The sequence below is a fragment of the Podarcis bocagei genome (assembly GCF_964188305.1).
Source record: "Podarcis bocagei genome assembly, chromosome: 2".
Lineage (NCBI taxonomy): Eukaryota > Metazoa > Chordata > Lepidosauria > Squamata > Lacertidae > Podarcis > Podarcis bocagei.
Genome location: NC_138126.1, coordinates 83,013,707 through 83,040,776, shown reverse-complemented (window position 1 = coordinate 83,040,776; position 27,070 = coordinate 83,013,707). Strand labels below are relative to the sequence as shown.

Here is a 27,070-nt window from a genome sequence, read left to right as displayed (position 1 = left end):
CTTGCTTTATTTCAAACCTATCAGATTTTGGATTCCAGGGGGTTCTGTCATTAATAGCTACTCTGACCATATTTCCTTATTTCTGTTGACCAATGTATTCTAGCTGTTGTGAGATCATTTATCGTGTGTTTATCCAGGAGATATTTTATTTCTAGATTTAACCCGTAAAAGCAATATCAAAGTAGCTTCACCAGCTATTTTGCCAGATGTTTAAAGGAAGTTTGTAAGTTTTGGTTGCCACCTAGTGTTCAGACATGATTCAGACACGTTTGTCAGGTTAGAAGCCGTAGATAGAGAAAAATTGTGTGTGCGTCTTCAGTGACAGTTTGCCATTTCACAAATGAAAAGAAAACTGCAATCACAAAATCTAAACACCAATCGTGGTTAAAATTAAAATAGAGGGAATGTGGAGGTTTGGTTGATGAGACAACAGATGCCAGTAAGTGCATCTGTTTACATTAGGCCTTAAGAAAGTGGGATGTAATTGGCATAACTGTCAGGGTAAATATGAGGGCTCTGGGCACAACAAGGAAACGACTGATGATTTCCCTAATTAGGAAACACTTGTGAAAATTCCAGACAATGACAGTCATTAAGCATCTAGAAAGTGCATCCTTTATTGCAAGTCTGACAACCTAGCAGCCTGTAAAGTGAAGGCAACTAGGTGGATTTTATGTGACCCCCTAGTAGAAGAGCTTTATGTGGCACCCTAGTGGTCCTATCCAGTTTTAATGGCATTGTAACATGTTTGCCTGCAGTTTCACTTGTGCCTCCAGACAGTCACTTTTTGGGTGAAGGGATTCAAGTGCACACCAGAAATTCAGGTTGGTGCAATTAAAGTGTTCTGTTGACCTATCACAACAAATCCTCTTTAAAGAATGGACTTTTGCAGTTAGGGAAGTGATGGGGAAATGTACTGAAAAGTGTGAGGCAAACAAAAGGTTGGCCGGATGATGTATGAATTGCAAAAAAAAATCAAAATGAATGCTCTGCAAAGACTGGACACAGTCTAACTTCTGCATGAGTTTTGTACAAACAAATCAGGACCTGCTCAGTGAGCAGGTCTTCTGGAGATACACTTATAAAGAAAAAGAAAATGCTTTTAAATTGTAAGAAAACATTTTCATAGGTTGCACTTAATGGTTATATGAGCAAAAGGCAACTCATTGCAATGGATCTTATTCTTCCCTTCCTCCCTCTCTGCAGCCACTACCCCCCAGAAAAAGCCTAAGGGTTTGGAGGGACCCTTTGGAACAAGATCGATATATAAGAGCTTTCACAGTGCTGCTAGTACCAGCTTAGAGAAGCAGCGTTTACTTACAGCACCTAAAACACCAGAGTATTTAAAGGTCTACAGAGCAAAGCTCTACTCAACGCTCTTTCTCAGGTGCCATTAGGCAGCCTTTGGAAATTTCATATGAATCGTTATATATTGTTATGGATATGCCATAAAGAAGTATTGAGTCCAGCACAAGTTTTAAACATACCGTACAAAAAGTTGTTGGGGTATAACGACACTGCATATTCTGTGGGAAAGGCTGGAGGGAAGACTATGCTAGGCATTAATCACAACTGTGGGGCAGGAGAGAGGCCTGAAGGTAAAATTATTTGAGTTAGGCAGGGTAGGGGACTGGAATTAGCAGCAGGCTGGATCCTCACCCACCCACCCACCTTCCATGGGTCAAGTTTGACAGGTGGGCAGAGTCCTGCACTTCAAATGCACTGCTGATCAACTAATTGTTGGCACTTTCAACAGGCTGCCAATCAGTTGATCAGCAGTGCCTCAAACACCCTCCCTTTGGGTCCATCTACATCTTAACCTGCCCCACATCTGACACCAGGTAGACATTTCTTGGCTGAAATGGCCTCGCAGGCCAAATGGGGATGTCCAATTTGTCTTATTATTGTGTTTGTTTGTTTATATATATATATGCCAACCATCTGACTGGGTTGCCGCAGCCATCCTGAGTGGTTTCCAACAAATTTAAAACATTAAGGACCATGAGAAAGCTGTTCCTCACTGCTAAGTGAAGGCCTCATAGCAAATTCATGGTGGGGCTCAGATTTTATTCGCAGACTTTCTTCTGTAGGTTTGTGGAAGTGTGTGTGTGTGTTCAGCGCAGAACTAGAGGGAACTCTCTTGAATCTGCTCATGTGGGAATGCTGTTTTGGGGTCATGCTGCATATTTTCACTTTTGCCACAAGTACCAGGCACACACTCAGCTGAACACTGTCCTCAACCTGTTTTTCTTTTCTTTTGTTTTACTTCTTCAGAGATTGAAGGGTCCCATATTGTACCACTGAAACATGAGAGCACTCACACAATGCTTTTTAGCAAGCAAAAAGCAATGAACTCGAGCCAGTCATCTCTCTCCTCTACTCCACACCACACATTTAATGTGAAGGTTCTCAACCTGTGGGCTGCACACCAATAGTGGTCTACAGGCTATATTCACGTGGTCAGTGGAAAGGTTGTAGAAGCATCACACAATTACAGTGGTACCTCTGGTTATGTACTTAATTCGTTCCGGAGGTCCGTTCTTAACCTGAAACTGTGCTTAACCTGAAGCACCACTTTAGCTAATGGGGCCTCCTGCTGCTGCTGCGCCGCAGCTGCACGATTTCTGTTCTCATCCTGAAGCAAAGTTCTTAACCCGAGGTACTATTTCTGGGTTAGTGGAGTCTGTAACCTGAAGCGTATATAACCCAAGGTACCACTGTATCTACATAGCCCTGTGCTTGATTTATTTTTGTCTGACAATGGAGATTGAGACCATTTTGGACAGGGCTGGATTTTCAAACAGGGTAATAAAGCACTGGCTCAGAACCTGAGATTCCTTAAAATATAGCTCTTTCTCAGCCCAAGGCCTGTGTTTCTCATACCCCAGTACTGGTTTGGAGAAGGAGGTTGTTATTTATATTTATCCATTGCATTAGAAAGGTAAGATTGTGATAATTAATGTGCAAGTTATGCACTTTGGGTGGAATTCAACATCATGTAATTACAAATGCCCAAGTGTTTCAGTTTGCTGGATGTAACTATCACCCCCTCTTACCCACCCACCCTACTGTTCTGGGGGCTCTCCAAATCCCAGGGGCAGGGAGAGGAGGAGGGAAAGCCCCATTGCACAAGCAGAAGCAGGGTTTGTGTGTTGAATCCCACCCTGTGATTTGTAGAACAGAAAAAAGCATTAGTGGCCCACCTGGATCCTCAGCAATTTTCAAGTGGTCCATGAAGGAGAAAATGAGAATCTCCAATTTAGTGCATATTTTCCTTTTATGTATTTAGTTCTTTCAAGGCTGTCTACTCTTCCTGTCTAAGGCTGGAACGTGATTTTTTTAAAAAATAACAACAGCAGCAACAACCAGGAGTCTGGCTGCCTCCTTTCTCCTTCATTTCACACAAGCTAAGAACAAGATGGTCCTACCCAGAGGAAGGCTGTGAACCTTCAATTAGAAGGGGGCAGAGTGTTGCATTACTTGTGCTGAATCAATGCTAGCCCACATAAAGCATTAAAGGAATGGTGCAGGGTCATATCGCAAGTCAGGAATATTTTTGGTATTTATTAAAGCATTTATATGCAACACTCAGGGCAGCCTATACCATTAAAAATTATAATGTCATAAAAACAACAGTATAAAATAAACTACCAATGAGACAGGATTAGCAGTTCTATCCAAAGCTTATATATGTGATATATGCAGCAGGAAAGTTTATAGAGGAATGTTAAAATATTTGATCATTTATTGAACCAGAATAGACAGCAGAGGGCAGCATTACGCTTACCATCTCATGTCAAATGAACTGGAGTGAATGTGGTTTATATTTCCTGCACCTGTTTGAGCTATTAAGTTAGTGAAGCTTATAAATAAATTTGACTGTTAATAAAATATTCATACTGTAATAAGTTTCTGCTGCAGAATTTTATTATTCTGGAGTGGTAAAATCTTATTACTCCGGGAATGCATGTTGAATATTTCAAAGAGGGGGAACAGCGCCATTCCCACACGTGTGTGCTGGGACATGGTAGCCACTTGGAAATGTATGGCAAGTGATTTGCTTGGAGTGTCTCACCCACAACATCTGTTACGGTTTTCAAAACAAGAATGCAGCCTTTTTTTCACCCTGGTTTGTGTTAGCATGCCGAACCTTGACAAAACCATTTGGAGACCAGCTTACCCAGACAGGATGCCATTTAGACCTGTCTTTGTCAGGCAGTTGTATTTTCAAGTGGCTGTCACATTGAAAATACATTCAAGTGACTGTCACACTGAGCCTAAGATGGCTTTTACATCATGAGCCTCTAGCATTGCTTTTGGATAGTCAGCTGAAAGAGGAATAAAACTATAGTTCCATGTGGTACATTGTATAGCACTACCTAGCCTGGCAGTGTATGACCCAATGACTAATATCCTTCTTTAAGGTAATTCAGAAGCAAGTCACATTCAGCAAAGAGCCTTTTACAACTTTAATTAGAAGCTCCCTCCTTGTAGGTTCTGCTTTTAATTGCTTCCATTTCAGCAGGGGTCATTGGTGATGAATTGTCCTTTAAATGAGCCTTAATTAGTTAGTTCCTGTTCCCCATGGAATGGGCTTTAATTACTGGCTTCTCATTAATTCATTTTCTTTTATTATAGTGAAACACCACTATAATCAGTATAACAGGGCATTGGCACTAATGCGAGTACAAGGAAATTCTGGACAGTTCTGAGATGAAAGAGAAAAGATGGGAGAAGAGAGTAAGAGTCAGTTATCCATGGAAACATAGGTGGTGGTGAGGCGAGGGCATCCATCTAGACATGGTGTGTTTTATGAGTCTAAGGGTTTAATTGAATAAAGGTGAGTGGGACTGTGCCACTTGTCTCACTCTGGAAGTCATGTGTGGCAGTTGGCACCAACACATGCTCACGTCAGTGTTCTATGCACGGATGTTAAGTGGAGGGGCTGCTGCTGAGAGGCAGCCAGGCTAAGCGAGGAATTGAGTTGAGGGAGGAATTAGCAGCCAGCAGCAGTCATACTTAGCTGATTGCAGCTTCTGTGAGGTCATGATCAGGACTTGTAAACAGGAGTGTTTGTGATGGCATTTAGTGGGGGAGCTTGAAGGGGAGGCCCGACATGCTGTCTCACAATGTACATAGGACCAAGAGACTTGGATGACAAGGGTATGACAAGGGTCCTGCTGCAGTGACCTGCAACACTTGTGCCATGTTTATCTTCCTGCCTGAGAATGTGCAAAACTATATCTGCAGCAATTGCGAGCTGGTTGCCTTGCTGGAAGAGAAGGTATAGCAACTCAAGGCCCACATGGACTGTCCTGGAACAGCAACATAGGGCAAGCATGCACCCCTAAGGAAGGAGGAAGATCATCCATTGCAGGAGATGAACCTCTGGAGGAATGTGATGCACATTCTTAAATGGACAGCTAGAACCACCCAGGTCTAAGATTTTCCTGTTTTAGTTATCAGTTTCATTTACTATTTTAAAAATTGATCCAATACGTAACAACTGTATCTTGCTTTTTCTGTATATGTGGAAAATGTGCTCTGACACCTTTCAGTCACACCTACTTATTCTAGGAATTGCCAAAGGTTTCATAGAAAAGGTGTGTTCAGATGGTGTATATTTGGGGCAGCTCAATGGTTGTGTGTGTGTGTGTGAATGCTTAACACCTAGCTGTGACTGAACTTTTCAAAGTGACCAAAGGAAATTTGGCACTTAGTGCCAACAGATAGCAATCAAAACAAGTAATAATGTCTAGCATCTTCTCCTCTTTTCTCCAGCTGTGATTCTCAGTTGTTCTAAAGCAGAATAAACAAACAACAAGCCTCCAAAGAGAACCAGTGGTGGATCATTATTCTGTCCCACACTTACCGTTGCCAGAGTCGTTGCTTTCTCAGTGATATCCTTGGAGCACTAGGATTGCCAGTTGGTGGATAGTCCTTGTAAAATCTGTCTGATTGTCACCAGGCCATTTTAAAAAGGGTAATCTGAGTTTTCGCTAATGATCAGTGTTGAGATTGCATTGTGGCTTAATTGGGTTGCAATATTTGCAAATAAGGGTTGATCATCTTTCATTTTCCCATATCTGAAATGACTGCCGCTTTCTTTAAAAAGCTGCACTTTTCTAATTTAAGTTGTCCCCCTTTTCCCTTTTCTGCTGTACATACTGGTAGTCGATTCCCCAGAATGATTTTGAAAATGCAATCTGTTGGGACGGTAGGATGCTGCCATATATGGAGTCAGGCTATTGGTCCATCTAGCTCAGTATTGGCAACAGTGACTGACAGTGTCTCTCCAGGATTTTGGCTAGTACAGGCAACCCCCTCCCCCATTTACACACATTCAAATGTGTGTGACTGCACCATCACAGAAACGTCACAGAAAGGGGTGGGGTTGGGGTGGGGTGGGGTGCAGCTTTTCTAGTGGTGTTTCAAATATACATGATTTCACTGATATGTGCAGTGCCTTGGAACATAACATCCACATAAATGGGAAGTTGCCTGTAGTCTCTCCCAGCTGTACCTGGAGATACCATTTGGGATTCAAGCTGGCACCTTTTGCAGGCAAAACAGACACTCTGCATTGTCTCTTCCAGTGTGTTTAGTTACAAGTGGCAACATGGAAACATGGAGGACCATGATTTTTGGGTTCATACATGCTGTGATAACACCCAGTGCTTGTTTTATTAAATTGCTTGTAATGAATATACTTCAATTTGGTTAGAGCACAAGAGATGCATCTCTTTAATATTCTCTCCCTCTCTCTCTGTCCCTCCACTCCACTTTTATAGTCGAATGTCAACACTTTTGAGATTGATTTTATAGAGATGTAATATTAAAGCCAAACTTACTCCTCTTATTATGTTTGTGGAGCATGATCAAGAATTCATTTCCTGTTTCAGGATATCAGCTTCATGGTGGCAGACAGATTGTCTTGTCTGCCCCTCAAAAAAAGAAATTAAAATTGAACAAAGGGGACAGCCACATGCTGTTAGAGATGTTTATCCCTACAGAGTCATTTTTCAATGAACATTTTGCAAACCACATTGACTCAGTAGAGAAAGAAATTAAATGGACTGTTTCAAAACAGACCACCAGATCATATTGGCAGAGAGAAAATCTGGAGTGGAAAAGTGGAACGCATTATAGATTACCATTTAACAGCACATCCTTTTAGAATGAAATTACCAGGATGAAAAGGCTATTGCAGTTATTCAAATGGAGAGAGAGGGAGGGAACCCTCTAAATAAATAAATCATCAGACACATTGAAATTGTCTTAGCTCACGCTGCTGTGATTTTGTTTTTCTCAAGAATCATTATTTCTTTTTTAGCCCTTGCCAACACACATTTCTGCTGAAGCATGTGAGCAATAATCCAATCAAACAACTTTGTGTTTTTTGTCTTTCTCTTTTTTCTTTTTGCAGGTAAGTCAGGATTGGTCTATTTGGTGAAATGTGCAGTTTGGGGATATAAGGAACCAAAGTAAGCCTTCTTCAAGCTGTCGCAGCCTGTTAACAAGGTTAGACTGTCATCTTCAAAGTTTGCACAGCCCCAGGCTCCGTAAGCCACTGAAATGCCGATGATGCTATCATCAAATTCACAGTAAAAACTGTATCAACACAATCTAAGCCCCACTGAGTTCAGTGGCGGCTTTTCTATTATTCATTTGAATAGTGCTTGTTTTCCATATTCTTTAGGTGTTTATCTGGAAAGTCGGGATCACATGCCATATGGCACAGAGACCCTAATTCCAAGTTACTTTTCTAGTGTGCAGCTGTACTGCACATCTATACATTATATGTCTATATAATGCTGGTGGCTCTGCTTCTGGCTTTCCCATAAGACCCATCCCTTTAAGATCAGTTCTTTCTAAGAGTTCCTTATGGCCCTTTGCTTTAGTGAGTGGCAAGTTAACAGGTCATACACTGAAAAGCTTACTTTGTGAACCAGTTAAAGAAGTGGTTGCCTTCCACTAACCATCAGGCCAAGAACATTGTTGCTCCTGTGAACCATTATATATGACTGCTGTGGAATAGGCATGCTTTGCTTCCTACATGACCCTCGCTGCTCTGAACGCCTGCTAGCAACGAGCAGCTTGTCATTCATTTTGGCATCGAAATCAGTTCATTGAGCCAGCTGTCATACCTTTCTACCACCATGGATTTTAAACTTCTTTTGTTTCAGGGTTCATCTCCTTTTTGCTCCTCTCTCTCTAGCGTGGTCAGGGATGGTGGAAAGAATTCACATTTAACACTGTATAGAAAACTGGATCTCTTCTGCAGGGGGCAGCAGGAACTGCCCAGGGTTCCTACAGGAAGCATCTCCTCTGGTTTCCCTGCCCTCAAAATGTGACTGTTCCTTGTTTCTGCTTAACCACAAATCATTTCTGTACAGTTCTCTTTTGTATCCAGAAATCAGTTAGCACTTTTGTCCAGTTTAAGGGAACATTTCTCCCTAAAGGGAGATGGTCTTGACATGGTTTGGTCTGGCTTGTTCTCCCCTGCATCTGGGTGTGGATTGCTTTTATACATCAAGGTCATATTGAATGGGTTGCTTGCAAATTGCATAAGGGAGATTTTCTTTATTCCAGGTTTGATGTGCTTTTTAAGAGCCAGTGTGGTGTAGTGGTTAAGAGCGGTAGACTCGTAATCTGGTGAAGCGGGTTCGCGTCTCCGCTCCTCCACATGCAGCTGCTGGGTGACCTTGGGCCAGTCACACTTCTCTGAAGTCTCTCAGCCTCACTCACCTCACAGAGTGTTTGTTGTGGGGGAGGAAGGGAAAGGAGAATGTTAGCCGCTTTGAGACTCCTTAAAGGGAGTGAAAGGCGGGATATCAAATCCAAACTCTTCTTAAAACAATGGCAGCACAATCCTATGCATTCATATTTGGGATCAATCCCAACTGATTTCAGTGGGTCTTACTGCCCAATATGCACACAAAGTATTGCATCCTGAGATTTCCAGTTGTAGAAATTTATCTTGTGTATTGCAAACTGAATATGACTACTTTGCACCACCTTTTTCAGTGTATACTGTGTGAAATCTCTGGTTTGGTGTGGTCACATGCAGATTAATGAAAAAATGTACCCCACAAATATAATAATAATGCAGGCAAGCCAGGCCCATTCCCCTGTTTAAAGATATGAGGACAATTTCTAAAATCTGTATCTCTGAGAAACATCCTAAGTCTAACTATCCCAGGGTTCTTAGCATTCAGCACAATGGGATGAAAAAAGCAACACACCGTAGGAATCCCACCATTTCAGCTATCCAACATAGCCTCACTGTAGGGTTTTTAAATTGCAACCCTCTGTAAATGTCATTACACTTAAGTCCCTGGGTGTCCATTTAGACTTGATGGTTACCAAAAAAAGCAGCAAAAGTCCAAAGTAAAGAAGTTTCAGATTTTAAAAACACTTGTCATTCCTTGACTTCCACAATAGATACTTTGAGACTCTTTACAAGATCATTGCCGCCAATGCTCAATGGCAGACAAGTGAATCCAGACTAAAGGTCTTTGGGAACTTTATATGGGACAATGGGGTGTGATGAGCCCTGTGGTGTCACCCGATTTCCTGAGCCATAAGGATTCTGTGCTGTTGTGTGCGTGTAGCTTGAACTGTATGCAGTTCTCTCTTCCAGCCAGCAGTCCTGATAGAGACAGAGGTCCTTGTGCCTAATGGGTGCTGCTGGTTTGAACTCCACAGTGCTCAAAATAAACACTCTTGACTTGACTTAAATGTGCCCAGTCTCCTGTACAGGCATAGTTCATCTGCCACCATCTCCCTGTTTCATTCAGTATGCTCTTGGACCAGCATAGTCATGTAATAAGCCTCACAGGTAAAACAGAGCAATCCTTACCACCGAATAATAATAATAATAATAGTAATAATAGTAATAATAGTAATAATAGTAATAATAGTAATAATAGTAATAATAGGAATAATAGTAATAATAGTAATAATAATAATAATAATAATAATAATAATAATAATAATAATAGATAGTTGGAAGTTTTGAAGAAAAGCATTCTCTAGTGTGTGAACACTGGTTAGACCCAGACAGAAGGAAGCCACTTCTGCTCCTACTATTGCTCATCTGCCTCCAGGAAGACAGCCCTACTCTTCTCAAGACTGGTAAGTGCATGATTATTATCATTATTAATTACTGTATCATTATTATTTTTAAAATTGCATATCCTTGCAAATATGATAAGAAAGGAGGAAAGTCTGTCATTGACTTGCATTATGATATTTTTAATTAGACTTGTTGCCCTTACTATGGTAGTCCTCAAACTGTGCCAGATTTTGCAAGTGAACTTTTTCAGGGCAAAAAAAGGGTTTATTTCATGTTTATTTGTGGTTGTTCAGAGGCGCTCCCTCCCTCCTTGGATGTTTTTATAAAAAGGTTTCTTCACAATGTGACCCCATCATGAGCCAAGTGACCTGCTTCAGGTAGCACAATGGGAAGTGATTGATGAAGACAAGGATTTGGTTTCTGAATCATGCAGAAAGGCTTCTTAAAGCATTTGCCATAGGGTGGCACCATGTGGGCAGAGAGAAGTCTGTTTGGTCTCTCCTTCAGCCAGCAAAACGTCTTGGCCCAGCACTGGGGATGGAACATTTCTCCATTGCAAAGACAACTGGACTGACACCCCCTGTCTGTTTGTCTTCTCTTGGCAGGTGGTCTGATAGACAGCAGTGCAAAACAGAATGTTTGCCTGGTTCACTAAACAATAGTCTCGTATCTCCCCTCTTCAAAGTCAGGGTAACGTCAGGTTGACCTTGGTGACAGAGTGATGTTTCAAAACTTGATTGGCTCTGTGGTGATGCCAGTGAGCACAAACAACTGTCATCCCCCTTCCTCTGGCTGGAGTGAGGAGGAATACATCCCTCTTATCATGACAATATAGACTTGCTGTCTCTTCTTTCGGATACCTGCCTTGCACCAATAGATGAACACATTTGTTCCATTTCTATTCCCCCTGGGGAAAAAAATGATTGGTGGGGGGGGGGTGTATGAGAGAGATATTCAAACTTCCCATTTTGGCTGAATGCTCAGTCACACCATCAATATCTTTCATCTGATGCCTTGTCCTCAAGAATCCCCACATCCTTCTGTTTCCACCTTTATAGAAAAATGTGGTTTTGCATTTTGCTGCTGCTTCCAGTATTTGTCCCTAGACATGTTCCTCAGGGGAAGCCCACAAAGGGCAAAAAGAATATTGTGATGTGATCCATTTTTGTGGAATAGTCCTCACCTGGGGACTGTGCTAGCTCAAAAATGGGGAACCATTTGTGGTTAAATGGCACTTATCTAGGAAAAATGAAAACTTACCACGTCAGCAGAAGTCATTTTAAAGGGCTTTCTTGAGTATGGCACTTGGTATGTGTAGAACAGAAATACTGGGTTTGACTGTGAGTCTGAAGCTGAATCCAAGATTTCTGGGCATTGTTCATATGACATTACCCTCAACTAGAACTCATCCCAACCTCCTCCCTTTTCTGAGCAATCTCAATCACTCAGTTTCCCAATCCTGGGAAAATCCAAAAAGAAAATCAAACCCCAAAGCAAGACCACATTGACACAATATATTTTAAAGCGCCATGATGCCACGTTAAGCAGGCATGGCTTCTGGGAACTGTAATTTTTTATGGGTGCTGAGAATTGTTAGGAACCCCCTCACACAGCTACAATTCCCTGAGAAGAGGAAATTCTTGAGAATTGTCACTCTGTGAGAGAAGAATTATTAGAAGAGTTATAAGACTCTTATTAGCTCTCACCACACTTAAATTACTGCACCCAGGATCAAAGAGTTCTGGGAGCTGTAGTTTGTTAAGTATGCTGGGATGGGAAGCCTTGACTGCTTAAAGTGGCATAATAGTGCTTTAAATGTATGCTGTGGATGTGGGCCAGATCTGCTGCTGCAGATCTGTATGCTGTGGATGGTGCCCAGATTTGCTGGAAAAGGGGTGTAGAGAAAATCTAGAGCTTGTCTGCAGAGCGGAAGGAAAGGAGGACCTTTTTCTGCCTCCCCACTTCCAGTCATTCTCTGAAAACTGGAGAAGGGGCCCACAGAAGAATATTAAGGGGACAGGCAGGCAAAGCATGGCTTGTTTTTGTTTTTGCAGTCTTCAGATGAGCACTAGACCATATGAAAAATGAATATAAGGTTTTAGCTGGAATTATTTTGTACTCGGGACATGATGGTAGTACCAGTGGGGGGCGCGGAAGGAATCAACAGTACATCCAGCTTATCCAAGAAACTAATTAAAATGTTATAGAAAACAGCATTGCTGTATTGTGCAGTCTACAGTGTAGCTTTTTATACTGTAAGCCATCCTGTGATCTTTGGATGAAGGGCGGTATATTTATTGAATGACTGGGTGGATGAAAATAAATAACTAAAAGCTTTGCATTCAAAAGCTTTGTGGCAAACAGTGGAAATGCATTGTGTCTAGTCTCTCTTGTTTAGTTCTCTGCCTGTTTGCATTTTTAGGATCTATCAGTGCAGATATTATTCCCATCCCCACCTCTGATCCTCGAGTTGCATTTTGTTTGATGCTCAGCTGCCATTATCATTGACATCTGGTTGTTTCTGATTAATTCCTTTTACTTTCTGGCCTTAATTACCTATGTTTCAGCATGAAACCTACGAAGCTGCCTTATGCTGAGTCAGACCATTGGTTCCATCTAGCTCAGTGTTCTTAACACTGACTGGCAGCAGCTGTCCAGGAATTTCAGGCAGAGATTCCCCCCCCCCCCGCCCTGCCTTGGATATACCAGGGATTGAATGTGGGACCTTTTGCATGCAGAGCAGGTGCTCTACCACTGAGCTGTGGCCCTCTCTCCCTCCTCCCATATTATTACTGCTGCTGAATACCAACTGCTGGAAACCATAGGAGGAGAGAGTGCTCCCGTTCTCGGTTCTGCTTGCTGGTTTTTCCACAGGCATCTGGTTGGCCCCAGAAAGAACACTAGATAAGTCATTGGTCTGATCCAGCAGACTCTTCTTAGATAGTTCATTGTGGGCACAACCATGGGAAACCTATCTATCCTAAACCTATTTGAGACCATGTATCCCAGTAGGAATAGAATTCTATATCAATATTTGGCTCACCAGCTTCTAGTAACTTTCTGGAAACCCATATCCAAAACATCTATTGGTTTAGCAAAAAGGTCAGGCCACCCTCAGGTTTATAGAAACAATACAGTGGTACCTCGGGTTACATACGCTTCAGGTTACAGGCTCCGCTAACCCAGAAATAGTACCTCAGGTTAAGAACATTGCTTCAGGATGAGAACAGAAATCGTGCGGCGGCAGCGGGAGCCCCATTAACTGAAGTGGTACCTCAGGTTAAGAACAGTTTCAGGTTAAGAACAGACCTTCGGAACGAATTAAGTATGTAACCAGAGGTACCACTGTAGTAACATTTCATCTGGAAAGCATCTGCTTTACTTCAATTTTTAACTGAGCCATTTTTATTCAAGCACCCAATAAGGGGAGGAAAAAACCAAGCTTGCAAGGTTTAAACTACATCCATATTTTATTTTTCTGCTTCTCCCAAAAAGGCTTCTCTGGTGTCAGATAAAAAGCCTCAGCTACAACAAATAAAATAAAATAAGAATTCATATAACTTTATATTGGCAATAAAAGATGACACATTGGTGTCTTTGCAGGTAGTTCCCTTTCTTTAGCACTGCAATCATTAGTCTCAGGCATCAATTTATGAGCCCCGCATGTTATTCCTGGGGCAAGGAAGATGTTATGAAAGCACAATGTAGATCTCAGGTTTTCCTAAGGCTGAAGAATTCTAAAGAGCTCTGCTTGAAAAACTCGAGCTCCAAGTTGAACTATGCTACTTACTGGCATTTATTTCCCCTCAGGTCTGCTGAACCACCAACAAAGCAGGCCAGTGGCTGCAGGAAAGTGGAAAGCTCCAGGTGCAAAATTCACTCTGACAAAGGCTATAGGTAGATCGAGACTTTAAATATTTCCATCTAGTCTGTCCCTCCTAAGCTCTGCTGCCCCCTCCACCCACACCCACACCCCTGAGCAGTGTGGCTGTAAATAGCCAACCTCCTAGCCTGCTTTTCTTCTCTTCTGTGGTCTCTCTTCTTTGGGCAGATGCAGCAGAGTAGGAGAAAGTTGATTTTTCGGGTGAACTGGGCTTTGGGGAATGCATCAATGAAGAAGCTGGCTTAGTTTCTTTGGGCTTATGGCCAGTAGCCTTAGAGTCTTTATTAGGAATTCAGTATGATTTCTAAGCCTTTGGCATAACAGCTCCTAGTCTCAGCCCCATCCTCCTTCTCTCAGTATGATCTCTTTAACACTTTTCTTTTTCTAAGATCTTATAAAACAGCCACGAGCATCCAGATCCTGAACGTCTCTTAACTTTTATTCCATTCAGCGTATCCCTTCTTTCTCCTCAATGCTGCTAGGAGCAAATGATGTGCACATCTTCTGAGATCCTTCTGCTACATAGGATTTGGCTCTTGGTTCTGCTACTGTCCCTGTTAAATCAGCTGGGTGCTCCACTTATATCTTGACTTACTAATAATCTGCAGATTTATCAGTTAAATCCTTACATGCATAGTTGGTTGGGCACTAAAATAGTCCATCTGATGATAACAAGGTGGGATTTGGGGTGGAGGTGAGGTTTTGGATCAGTAACACACAGCCCATAAACAATGCAGGTAAAGGTAAAAAGTAAAGGACCCCTGGACCAGTCAAATTTGTTTTCACGCTTGAAGCTTAAAGTGATCCTTTCTTCAGACAATGTACAAATCTAAAACCTGCATTAGCTTGAATACTCATCCAGGTCACAAATGTTTCCCTTCATATTTTTCTTCCTCAAACTTTTTTTAAAATAGCATAAGAGAGGTTCAGTGGTCATTCAGACTTTTTATATGAACAACATCTTCATCTTGAAGTGTAGAACATCATGATCACTGGCTCCTGATTGTGAAGTCATCTCCATACAAAGGCAGAAAATCTGCCTTTCCCTGGAGAGTGTTCGATGGAGTTTATTGTCACCCAAGATGAAGAATAATGTGTCTGACGTATACTGGAGGGAATAGGCAGCACTGAAGCAAAACTTGCCATGTAGCAGTGTCTAACTCGGAGAGATAGCTGGGTGAATATGTTGTACCTCTGAGTAATTAAAGAGGAGAAGGGAAAGGGCATACAGCTGAGCATCAGAAGAAACAATAGACATTTCATGCTGGAATTGTGCAGTTTGTCACCAGTCATGTTAAATGTAATAATCTCCAATTAGCTGTGCTAACTATTTGGGTGATTTCTTTATAATATTTTAAACCTCTTTGTTAAAATAACATCTCTGGTTTATGCACATTTATTGAAATGTTTGTAAGCTTTCTAGATACCCAGATAAGAATGAAAAATAAGAATTGTCTACAGCTAGTTGCAAGGCATTACCCTGGCAAAAGGCTTTCTGGGATCTTCTTTATGTTATGAAAATGATTTATTGTATTTATGCTTCCTTTACATGGGCCTCTCTGCAGTTTCACATTCAAGAAACTGATGCATCATATCTTCCCAGACCATTCATGGGATCTGTGGAATTTTTTTAGAGCATGGTAACTCTAGAGAGTAACTGAGATCTTTTTGGAAATAAGGCAGGTCTCAGCTACTGGCTGGATCTAGAACATAAGAAGAGCCTGCTAGATCGAGCTAAAGGCCCATCTCATCCAGCACTCTGTTCTTACAGTGGCCAATCAAACGGGAAACCTGAGTGCAACAGCACTCTGCCCAGCTGGAATTCCTAGCTACTGGTATCCAAAGGCGTACTGCCTCTAATGGTGGAGGGAGAACAAACAGTTATCAAGGTTGGCAGCTTTTAATAGCCTTATCTTCCATAACTTTGTCTAACCTCTTTTAAAGCCATCCAAGTTGATGACCATACTGGCTTCTTGTTGGAGAACAACTTTCTTCTGTCTGTCCTGAACCTTCTAACATTCAGTTTCATTGAATGTCCCTGAGTCGTAGTGTTATGGTAGAAGAAGAAAGACTTTTCTCTGTTTGCTTTCTCCATACCATACATACTTTTATAGACCTCTATCATGCCCCCCCCCAAATCCCTCACCTTTTCTCTAAACTAAAAAGCCCCAAATATTCCTTATAGGGGGGTTCCTCCATCCCCTTTATCATTTTGGCTGTATTTTTCGGAACCTTTCCTGTGTCTACATCTTTTTTGAGGTGAGGTGTCCAAAACTACACCCAGTCTTCAAAGTGTGGCTGCACCATAGATTTTTATGTTGTAATTGTGATATTGGAGTTTTATTTTTGGACTAATTCCTAATTATCTCTAGCATGGTATTCACCCCCCTTTTTTTACAGCTGTTGCCAAACTGAGTCAGCATCTTCATCAACCTGCCTCTACCATACCAAGGCCTTGTTCCTTGTCAGTCACTGCCAGCTCAGACCCCATGAATTCTGATCATACCTCTTACTCACATGGATGGGGGATAGAAAAGGATGTGTGTGTTGAGAAAGGGGTGCTATGGTCCAAAATACTCACCCAGTTAGGAATCAAGACCATGATCTGTTTGTGAACAAGAGTTAAATTTGCAGAAAATGAAGTTGGGGGACTAAGAAATGGGTGCAGTTTGAAGAGCCACCTATAAGAGATGAGAGGTGCTTTGAAGGAAGGATTCTGGGAAGGTAGTCTCAGAGCCAGAGGAAGCCTGGAATTAGGGGAAGGAAGATTGGTGACAAGCAACCCTCTCCCCTCCTACTGAATGTTTGTAGAGCTGGCTGGGCCAGTCAGAAGGAGAGTCTTAAGGTGTGTGTGAAATATTCCATCTCACTTCACAACAATCTGCATTTGTTGTTCAATAAAATGCCATTTTTAAAAAATCCTGTACTAAGACTGCAAATAGCAATTTTTATTCCATTTTGGTAGAAAGCAACAGCACGAAGGGTCATTCTAGCACTAGATAAAATTCTCTGATATCTAATACAGCTGTCAAGGAAGCATTTTGAGCTTTAAATAATGTCAGTTCTGTTTATCTTAATACAGGGTTATGAATTCATTTCAGAACTGTGGCTGATGCATTCATCTTTTCATCCTGAAAATTGGATGGAATTATCAGTGACATGGGAAGAGGAAAAAATATTTAGTGTGGAGTGACAAGTTGTTTTTGTGTACATATCGCTTCTGTGCCAACATAATGGCTAAAAACCTCACATAACAGCAGATATTTATCAGTGGCATTGGGAAATTGGGTTGCGATCTCACTCATCTCATCTACATTTCAGTTACAGTGCTACTTGTGTGAGACAGACGATGTTGAGAAGAAATGTACATTTATGCATGCCAGTTAAGCTGCTAGGATCACCAACTGGTTGCTTCTTGAGAGAGGAGACTTTATGCTGCTGAATTGTTCATCTGGCACCTGGCCATTTTTTCTATTAAAAAGAGAGAGAAGTCTTCTGATAGGGCAAGGGGAACCCGTAACAAGGGTTCTGGTTCTGCAGGGAGTGCCAAGGACCCTCTACCTTGCCACCATTTCTGAGAGTGATCCTGGTTCCTTTCCATTCCAGTCATGCTGGAATGGTGGGGGGCATGGAGGGAGCTAATATGCATGTAGCTCAAAATGCCTGGTTAAAACCTCGAGAGGGAGTGCATGATGTGGTGTCCCAGCAGTCTCAAACAAAGATTTGGAGAAGGGGGAAACCAGTGTCTGGATCTTCTGATCTCAGCATAAGAGGTATATTTCTCGGTTCTTTTCTTTGTTCCTCACAGTATTTGCATCCATTATCCTTACTGAAGGATTGGTCACCATTTCCTTGTCTTTCACTTGGCAGTGTTCCCCAACCATTAGTTAGTAACAACTGTGCCAAGATTAATACTAAGTATTAATACAAAATAATACTATGAAAGTTCTGTCAAAATATGTACTACCTACTTTTATCATTGAGGAAAAAGCAAGGTTTCTAACAGGATGATCTCAGTCAAGAACAGGGTGCTTTTTTTAAAAAAAAAGTTCAGTTTCTTTTGAAAACATTTAAAATGGATTTCATTTGGCAAGGATGCACCACATTTAGCTTTTAAGTCTCAAGAATCACAGACGCATCAATATACTGTATATTGAAAACCTGCAAAATTTCCTGCAGTTGTGAACTAACTTTGGTTCATTAGTTAACAGCTTATATAAGCCATGTATTGTTTTTGAGCAACTTCAAGGCTTTTGGATACTTCTTCCTAAATTGCTGGATAGAGATTGGCTCAGCATGCACAGCCTTATGCGAATGTTGAAGAAGCTTGCCTCAAGTGACAGGCAATGACTTTGAAGGAGCTTGCTTTTGGCAAGCCAAAGGAGTGGCCCGGGTGGCTCTTTTGGCTGTGGTTTAATCCCATAACTCTAAGCTACACTCCATGTTTCCTTTACTATCGCGATCATCCCCACTTCAGAAGTGGGTAGATGGCTATCACATCTTCCTATTCACTGATCTTATAAATATGCACGACTTTTTAATTTCTTTTTGTCAATCATTTCTCTCAACCTTCCAGGCATGATTATGTTGTGACTGCAGGTACCAAGTCAGACAGCAGCTCAGCTGACTTCTGTCCTTTAATAGTTTGAGTTGTCTGTGCAGTGTTGGTGGTTTAGTTCAGCAGGTTATGAGCTTGGATTGTCACCTGGTTTGACAGAGAGGGGCATACATATGACATCTGGGGCTTGGATTTGCTGCTTGCTTTAGTTTTCCGAAGCAACACCCCTCTACACACACACCCAAAAAAGAAAATTCCCACTTCATAACCTTGAAAAGGTATGCCTTTGGTTAGGTTCGGTGTAGACTGCTACTAGAAAAATGAGCTTTTAGGCCCACCAGACAGACTATTAACCTCCTGTCATCTTTGGCTTGTCAGGAGCCCTGCTGCATCTTCATTTATTTGTTCAGCACTATGCCTTTTTTTGAGCTTGGTTAAAAGGAACATGACTCTCCATATACTTGGTCACATTTTCTTTTGAGAGGTGCCTCTTTCAAGCTAGAGAGCTCCACACTGCATCATTAGATGAGAACAGAAACGAAGTTAATACCTGCTTTCTACCATGGCTGAGCTTTCTGTTATAAACAAACCTCCCGAATTTCTGATAACTCTGAAGGATCATAAGACTTGCTGCTAGCTACTAGAGAATTGTTGACACACTTTAAAAACAAAAAGCTCCAAACTTTGAAATAGAAGTAAATGCAATCCTATACACACTTATCTGAGAGCAAAGTCATGCTGAAGTCAATGTAACTACCTTCTAAGTAGACATATATAGGATTGCAGTGATATATACTTAATGCAAAGATGAGGCATCTGTGACCCCCAAAATTTATTGGGCTGCAACTGAAAGACCACTTGCCATTGTGTAGACCTGTAAGATCACTTAAATTGGGTAAATTCTACCTTTTCAGATCCAGGTCGCACTTTTAACCCAAGCATGCATTTAGGAACCAATGGTGGTAGCGCTCCTGTTGTAACCTTGGGTCAGGCAGCAATCCACTAGTGGGTCTTAGGACCAGTGACTTAGATCATCTGGGGAAATTCTTCTCATGGCCGTCACCCTACAGAATATAAATTTGTTTCTCAAATCCACCCCTTCCCATTTTTCTATTTAAAAAATGTTTAAAATTATTTTGCTGCCCTCCAACAATTTAAAATTCATTTTGCATTTTTTTAACTGACTACTGCCATAGGCATCCCACTGTGGTGTTAATTGTTTTTGTGCCCCCAAGCCCCCCCCATTGTCCCCTTTTAGTGTTTTTAAAAAAACTATATAGATTTATTAACCAGTCTCACAGGTTTACCTATTGCGTGCTGAGGTCCCCCCAAACCCCTACCCCAATAACTCACACATCACACATAATTTTGTTTAAGGTTTTTGGCATACTTTTGGCCACAACTTTATTTTCATACAAATTGAGAGTGGTTGCTTAGGCATTGGTTATGACTATCTGTCACCCCCCGCCTTGGGGGACAGCACTGACTCCCTAGTCAGTCCCGGAGGAACAAGGGACAGAGTCAGCTGGAGCTGCGTCACAGGCCCTCAGCTACTCCGCGCATGTTCCTTGAAGCTTACGTGGCCCGCACCCTGCCGTCAGGGTTTGGACGAAGGGGATGGTAAGCTTCAGAATTCCTTTAACGGAATACCCGTCAGCAGCAGCATTGGAGGGGCAGGCACAGCCAATCCATACCCCTCCACCAACCAATTTAACCAATGCCTAACCGCCACAGAGCCTTAGCTCACCGCCAAACCACTCACAAATGCAACCCTTCCTTCAATCCCAAAGCAACCATAGCCAACCAGGTGTCGTTCCCTATAGGGGAAATATTCACCCTAAAGCTGGCAGCAGCCTTGAAGGTAATCACAGGGTGCAAAATCACGGAACCACCTGAAGCAAAGCCTATTTTACTTTATTATTTTTATTTTATTTTATTATTATTTTATTTTATTTTACACTTCCTTATTAACATGCTTCCCGGCCTCTTTGGTGGTAGTTTGTCTAGGCACTGGTTCCTGACTAGCTGCACCTGACCTCAGCAGGGCAGCACTGACGACTGGGCCCCACCATATCGTCAGTACCAGCAACATTGTGGGGGAGCAATGAATCCCAAGGCAATCGCATCCCGCCAGGTGTCGTTCCCCATAGGGGAAAGATGCACCCCCCATCTGCCCCAAAGAGGGGAACAGTCTTGAAGAAAATAGCAGGGTGCAATATCACAGAACCACCTAAAGCAAGGACCTATTTTATTTTATTTGTTATTTTATTTTATATGTTATTTTATTTTATTTACTTTATTTATTTTATTTTCCACCGCCATATTAACATGCTTTCTGGCCTGCTCGGTGGTAGTTTGTCTAGGCATTGGTTCCCGACTAGCTGCACCTGACCTCAGCAGGGCAGCACTGACGACTGGGCCCCACCATATCGTCAGTACAAGTAAACAGCGTGGGGGAGCAATGAACCAGGATCAGACTCAAGCTCACCCCAAATGCTCCCAGGGATTCTTGCATGGCCCTACCCCTCGAAATGGGTTGACAAAGCATGGCAAATCCTTGGTTTCCTTTAATGGAATATCTTTGCGCATTGGAGGGGACAGGTGCTCCAACCCCCCCTCCAGACCACCTTGAACCAAATGCCTTAAATTATTTTGAGTCCAGGGAGAGCTGCCATCAACTCAATCCAAGCCCTCTTGCATGCAGGAATGCAAACTTATGCTGGAGGAAGACAGCAAATCATTCTCGCCCAGCTGTACCACCAGCCCTGCGGGAGGACCTGCACAGGTCACACTCGACCGCACCAAAGGAAGGACCTCCTCCCAAAGCATTCCCCATCTGGATATCCAGTATATGTCCACATGGGCAGGAAGACTGAGATGGCGCCCCAGTCCAGACTTGTCAGCGCGCTTGCCAGCCCAGTGTACAATGCTGTGGCCCAAATGTGCACCGCTGCTCCTATGAGAAAAGGAAATAACAGACAAGCATCAGCACAGACATCATTGTGACACTTCCTGATATAACCCTTGTCAGCGTCAGACTTCCAATGACCCGTATTCACAATCATGTCTACAGACAGGCCCCCAGTGTGCAGCCGTTGCAGCAGCCCTATTCGGAAGGAATGAGGCGTGTTCAGTGGTAGGAAAGCCGCAGGCCGTAATAACTGGTGCACGACGTAAGCACATTAATGCCTGGCTAACGGGAACCCATTTTCATGCACTAGGAGTGGGCCAGCCCCCAGGGGAATGAAAAGCCAAATTTTTCTGGTATCCATAACCGTGCAAGGGCCCTCCTCATCTGTAATGGGAAGCCTGTTTGTGGCACTCCTGCCCACTAAGTCTGTTTTAGAGTTCCCAACTCTAATGACAAGCTCCAAAGCAGATAAGGAAAAGTCCTGAAGCAATAAGCCTCCAGACTCTCAGCCCTGTGCTGGCTCCAACAACCATTTCCCCAACCCTCAGTGCCCAAAATGCAATGGAATACTGAAAGGAGTCTCGCCTTGATCTTTTACCAGCAGACAAGTTTTAACTTGTTGCAGATCCTGCATAGGTAAAATTGACCGACTTCCTGCCCACTGTCCTATGAGGTTGGAGCCTATTCCAACCTTCCAAGGCCCTGCGCATTACAAACTTTATGCAAGGGTCTCTGAAAAATAAAGCTTCAGTATAACAGACATTGCAGCGGACTGAATTCTTATAGTTATAACAGCACGCCCAATCTGCGGCAGGTGGACCAAATACTGCAGGATCTGCTCAGAGGATGGGGGCCAGTTCATCTGAATGGCCGAGGACTGCCAGCTTAAGGCTAAGAAATCCATCCAGGCCTTCCCATAAGAGCTAAAAGCAGAAGGGGAAACGGAAGCTGCTGCTCTCTGTAATTACTAATTGTTGTCAAAATGCCACAGGTGGTCTGGAAAAGTCTGGCAATAGCTGAGTCTGGAGCCCAGGATCTGAAGTGCTCCATCTGAAAATGGGATAGAGTGTCAGAGACATCATTAGAGGATCCCGTAATCAGGAGAGCAGAAAGCACAATATTAAACCTTAAGCGGTGCAGCTCAAAAGCGTGAGCGGAGGGGCGGAGACTCTGCTGGAGCATGAGGACTGTTTAGCCAAGACGCTCACCACTACCTGGTTATCAGACCAAAAGCAGATCCGATGGTCACTGAACTCCTCGGGCCACATGTGAACTGCTACTAGAATGGGGAAAACTCAAAAGTTAGGTCACATGATTGCCTCACCATACCGGGCTTGAGGCCATGGCTTTGCACACCAGCAGCCCCTGAAATAAAAAACCAAAGGGCAAAGATCCAGCAGCATCAGCATGAACCTGAAAAATCCCTGTGCAAGTATCCTGCCATGGCCAACTACTATTGCATACATATAGGAATTGCAACCATTGCATGAGATCCCATTGCATGAGAAAGGTAAGGGGACCTCAACATTTAGGAATTGCAACCATTGCATGAGAAAGGTAAGGGGACCTCAGGCCGCAGGCAGCCTGGCCTAGTGGGAAGGGAAGGGGCGGCCTGGGCCAACCACTCTGCATGCAAGATTAATTAAGTGACCCAGCAAGATCGGATCTGATGAAGCATCACTTGCTACAGAGGAAGTATTACAAAATAACTTCCTTCAAGGCAGACAGCTTCTCCATAGCAAGTGGTATGTTTTAGTAACGATATCCAACTGGATCCCTAAATAAAATGGGAATATGGGCAAAAAGTATTGAGGTATTGCTTGCCAGCTTCCAGCCCCGCTTGGGCAGGGGGCATCTTGTGCTGCCATCATAATACGTAAATTTACAGGGCTGACGCTGGCCAGAACCGCTAAAAAAGTCCCGACAAAACTGCCGCCGAGCCAGCTTCCTTTTCAGACACACACTGTGCAATGCAAAAACACACTCCGTGCAGTGCTCACACAATCCATGCAATGCAACTATACTCCGTGCGATGCAGCTACACACTCCGTTCAATGCAACTACACACTCAGTGCAAAAACGCACTCCGTGCAATGCAAAAACGCACTCCATGCAATGCAACTACCCTCCATGCAATGCAACTACCCACTCTGTGCAATGCAACTACACACTCCATGCAATGCAACTACACACTTCATGCAATGCAACTACACACTCCGTTCAATGCAACTACACACTCCGTGCAATGCAAAAACGCACTCCGTGCAATGCAACTACCCTCCATGCAATGCAACTACACACTCCGTGCACTGCACACACCCTCTGTTCAATGCAACTACACACTCCGTGCAATGCACTCTCTGTGCAATGCAAAAAAAACACACCAAACCACACACACTCTGTGCAATGCCACTACACACTCTGTGCAATACACACACACCCTCTGTGCAATGCACTCACACCCTCTGTGCAATGCACACAACCTCTGTGCAATGCAAATGCAAATCTCTCACGCAATGCAATGCAAATGCAGCCCATGCAGCGCTGTGCCCTGCAACGCACAGAGCAAACTGCAGTGCGGGCACACAAAGGTGCTTTCTCCCGCTTGCATATTGCAAACGTGGCGCCTGTTACATCCCTCGCAGTGAGGGAACCACCAAAAGGCCCTCGACACTGGACCTAAGTGTCCAGGTAGAGCAATGGGGGAGCATGCAGCTGTCCCATATAGGGACCAATCCTGCAACCTAGGCATTACCGGCACTATGCGCTGACCAGCTGAGCTATCCAGGATGATCCCTAAAGACCCAGGACAGCCTCACCCTGACCCCTGTAGAGGTCCAAGGTGATGTCTGAATCATGATCCCTGCTCCTCTTTGCCCTCCTCCTGGATTGCAGCCTTCGAAGATGTTTCCTTCTGGAAGAAGACACCTGGGGCGTCCACAAGTCATCCCCTGCAGGAGAGGCAAGCTCTTGAGGCATTTGCAAAAGCCCAGTCATAGTCCGCAAAAACTAAACAATGTAAGGAACTGGTGAAACCAATGCTTCATGGACCACATGGGGACACTATTCAGGCTGGAAACGCTTCCAGGCCATCGAATTCTAGGGCAAAGCCCTAGGATCACCTGCTAGGCCAGGCATAAATGTTTCCAGTGAAATAGCAGAGTTGAGGCAGCCCACAGCTTGTCCAGGTACCCCTGCTTGCCCTTTTAGAGGGAAGCACCCCTTCAAGAAACCCAAAGTTCTTTTTTCACAAATGGGCCGAACTACCCAGCAACAGAATAGCCCAAAAGGAGCAGTTTGTTTTGTTTTGATATAACTGGCTAAGAGGGGGATATGAACCCTGTCTCCCAGGTCCTAGTCCTACACTTTTGTCACTAAGCCACCATGGCTCATCTCTAAAATGGCAGTCACCACTATCAGGGCAAAACAAACTTAAAGAAAATAAACTTGTTCAGAAACAGCATAGTTCAAGAGCATATACAGAGTGCTCATAGTCATTGGAGGCACAGAGAGCCTCTGCCGCCCTCTGTCTGCCTCAGATATACATTAGCAGCAACTGAGCCTGCAAGCAGGTACATTCTTATAGAGAGGTCAGAGACTTAACAATTCACTGCTACCTGTAGCATACTTAGGCTCGGAAGTTATGCCCAGGCCGAATAGGGCTCCATGCCTCTGCTCTTGAGAATCTTATTCTCATAGCAATATTAAAGGAACTCAAAATAGTGCTCCTGCCCAAGGCTAGATTAAAATTTGGCCAACAGCGCTGCACACACTCAAATAAAGCCAACCTTCGGGGGTACTATAAACGAAAGTGATTCCAGCTAAGCTGGGAACAGCCCTGACTAGCCCCACAATTTACAACAGGAGAAATGGGGAAAACCTTTTTGCGAAAGAAAGGCAAGCCACAGATACAGGGAGAATCTTCCCACAGGGCAGGGTAAGGGGTGGGGTGGGAAATTGAACAGGAAAAAGGGGAATTAAATTATTTAAGGGACTAAAGAGGATTAAAAGAAGGGGGAAATAAAGAAATGTAACCAGACAATGAGAAGTTTGCATCACTGTCCTCCAGACAGTCCAAGTGCTCCATGTGATCCGATGTCCACAGCGAAAGAGAAAGAGAAAGCTGTGGACCTTGCTTAAATAACCACTGATCCCACCCCTAAATTGGCAACATCAAATTTACCCCAGTAACACCATCCTCCAATCTGCTCCAGGCCCCTTGAATCTAACACCATCCTCCAATCTGCTCCAGGCCCCTTGAATCTAATACTGCCTGGCAACCAAGTGGAGTTTTGTTCGGCCCCATCCGCAACACGTGCTCTCTTTTAGTGAGAACACGCTTTGTGATTATGTGATACCAAACATTTTTGAGACTCAACCAGAAGCCCTTCTTTAAAAAATAAAGGTGGAAAGGTAAGGGTGGAAACAAAAACTTAAATATTAAAACAAAAATCAGAATATTTTAGTTTGTTAGTTTGCTTCAGTAAGTATTTAAGACTGCAGTCCATAGCTTTCCAAAGGCAACTACAAAAAACCCACTGATTTGAATGGAATTCAGTGGTCCGTCATGAACAATAAATAAAATCCCAGAGGCATTTTAGATTCCTAGATACAGAATATGAGCAAATGCTTTCAAAATGTAATTTGAAGATTCAACCCAGTGTTTCTCAAGTTCCATAATATGAAAGTACTGGTATTTTCCCTCGTAATAATAAACTGCTTGAGTTACATAAACAGAAGTGAAGATAAAAATAAGCTCCCTTTAATGTGACAGGTGCTGCTACACAGTTACATCCCATATTTGTACACAGCCTGTTTATTTACTCCTTTGTTCTTGAGTTAGAAAACTTTGAAAAAGAACATCAGTCGCTGCTGATCTGATCTCCATTGATGTGTAATAATAAATAAATGGGGATTTGAAATCTACAGTGAAATGTAATGCTGCTTCCTCCTATTTATTATAAAGCATAGAAAACTAATAATGGTCCTGGACTCTTAGCCATTATTCTTCTGAACCTTCGTTTGGCACTGCATAACAATTGGAAAAGGCAGCAATTCATGTTTTCTAAGGCTTAATTTGCATTTGCATTACATTCTCAGTGCATCAGAATGTGCCACTGTAAGGCATAAGCAGGAGATAATCATTGGGTGTCGATTTTGTGCACCAGAGAAATTGCCCTTGAATGTAATACTTATTAGCATCTCAGTAAATATGAATGGCATTAGAGGAAATGTTGAAACTCTGAAATTGGCACATTTTTCCTAAGTAACTTCAACAATGTCATGTTTTATTTATTTGCTTGCTTTTTAATATGCACACATGAGAAGAAGAAAAAAATGCAGTTAATGTGGAATGAAGTGCGGATATTGTAATAAGATAGGGGGCACATCTTTTGGGAGGAGTCGTGTAGGTAGGGCGTGGGTGGAACCCTCAAGGAAGAAATAGGATATAATTTGGAAGGTCAGAACTCCTCAGGTCTTCCAGTGAACATGCAAAGAAGCAGGCTGGAACACTTCATTTAAGAGTATGCATCACCAAAAGAATACACATTCCTGTTTATTCTTTTGCTTATGTTTCTGCTTGTGTCCTGTCCCCTGTCCCCCAAATAAATAAATAAATGGCACCGAAACAAATTGGAA

The 27,070-nt window shown here is 42.8% G+C and overlaps 1 protein-coding gene across 11 annotated transcripts in view; it reads left to right on the top strand.

Moving 5' to 3' along the window:
- The window catches only part of KCNIP1 (potassium voltage-gated channel interacting protein 1), a 613,686-nt gene that overhangs the window by 442,153 nt on the left and 144,463 nt on the right, over positions 1-27,070 (top strand). The window contains exon 1 of one of the 11 annotated variants that reach the window (XM_081178862.1): positions 7,427-7,521. The exons of the other annotated variants lie outside the window; for them this stretch is intronic. The gene's annotated coding sequence lies outside the window, so the exon portion shown is untranslated. Of the gene's footprint in view, positions 1-7,426; positions 7,522-27,070 lie in introns of those variants that run through there. 11 annotated transcript variants of the gene reach the window in all.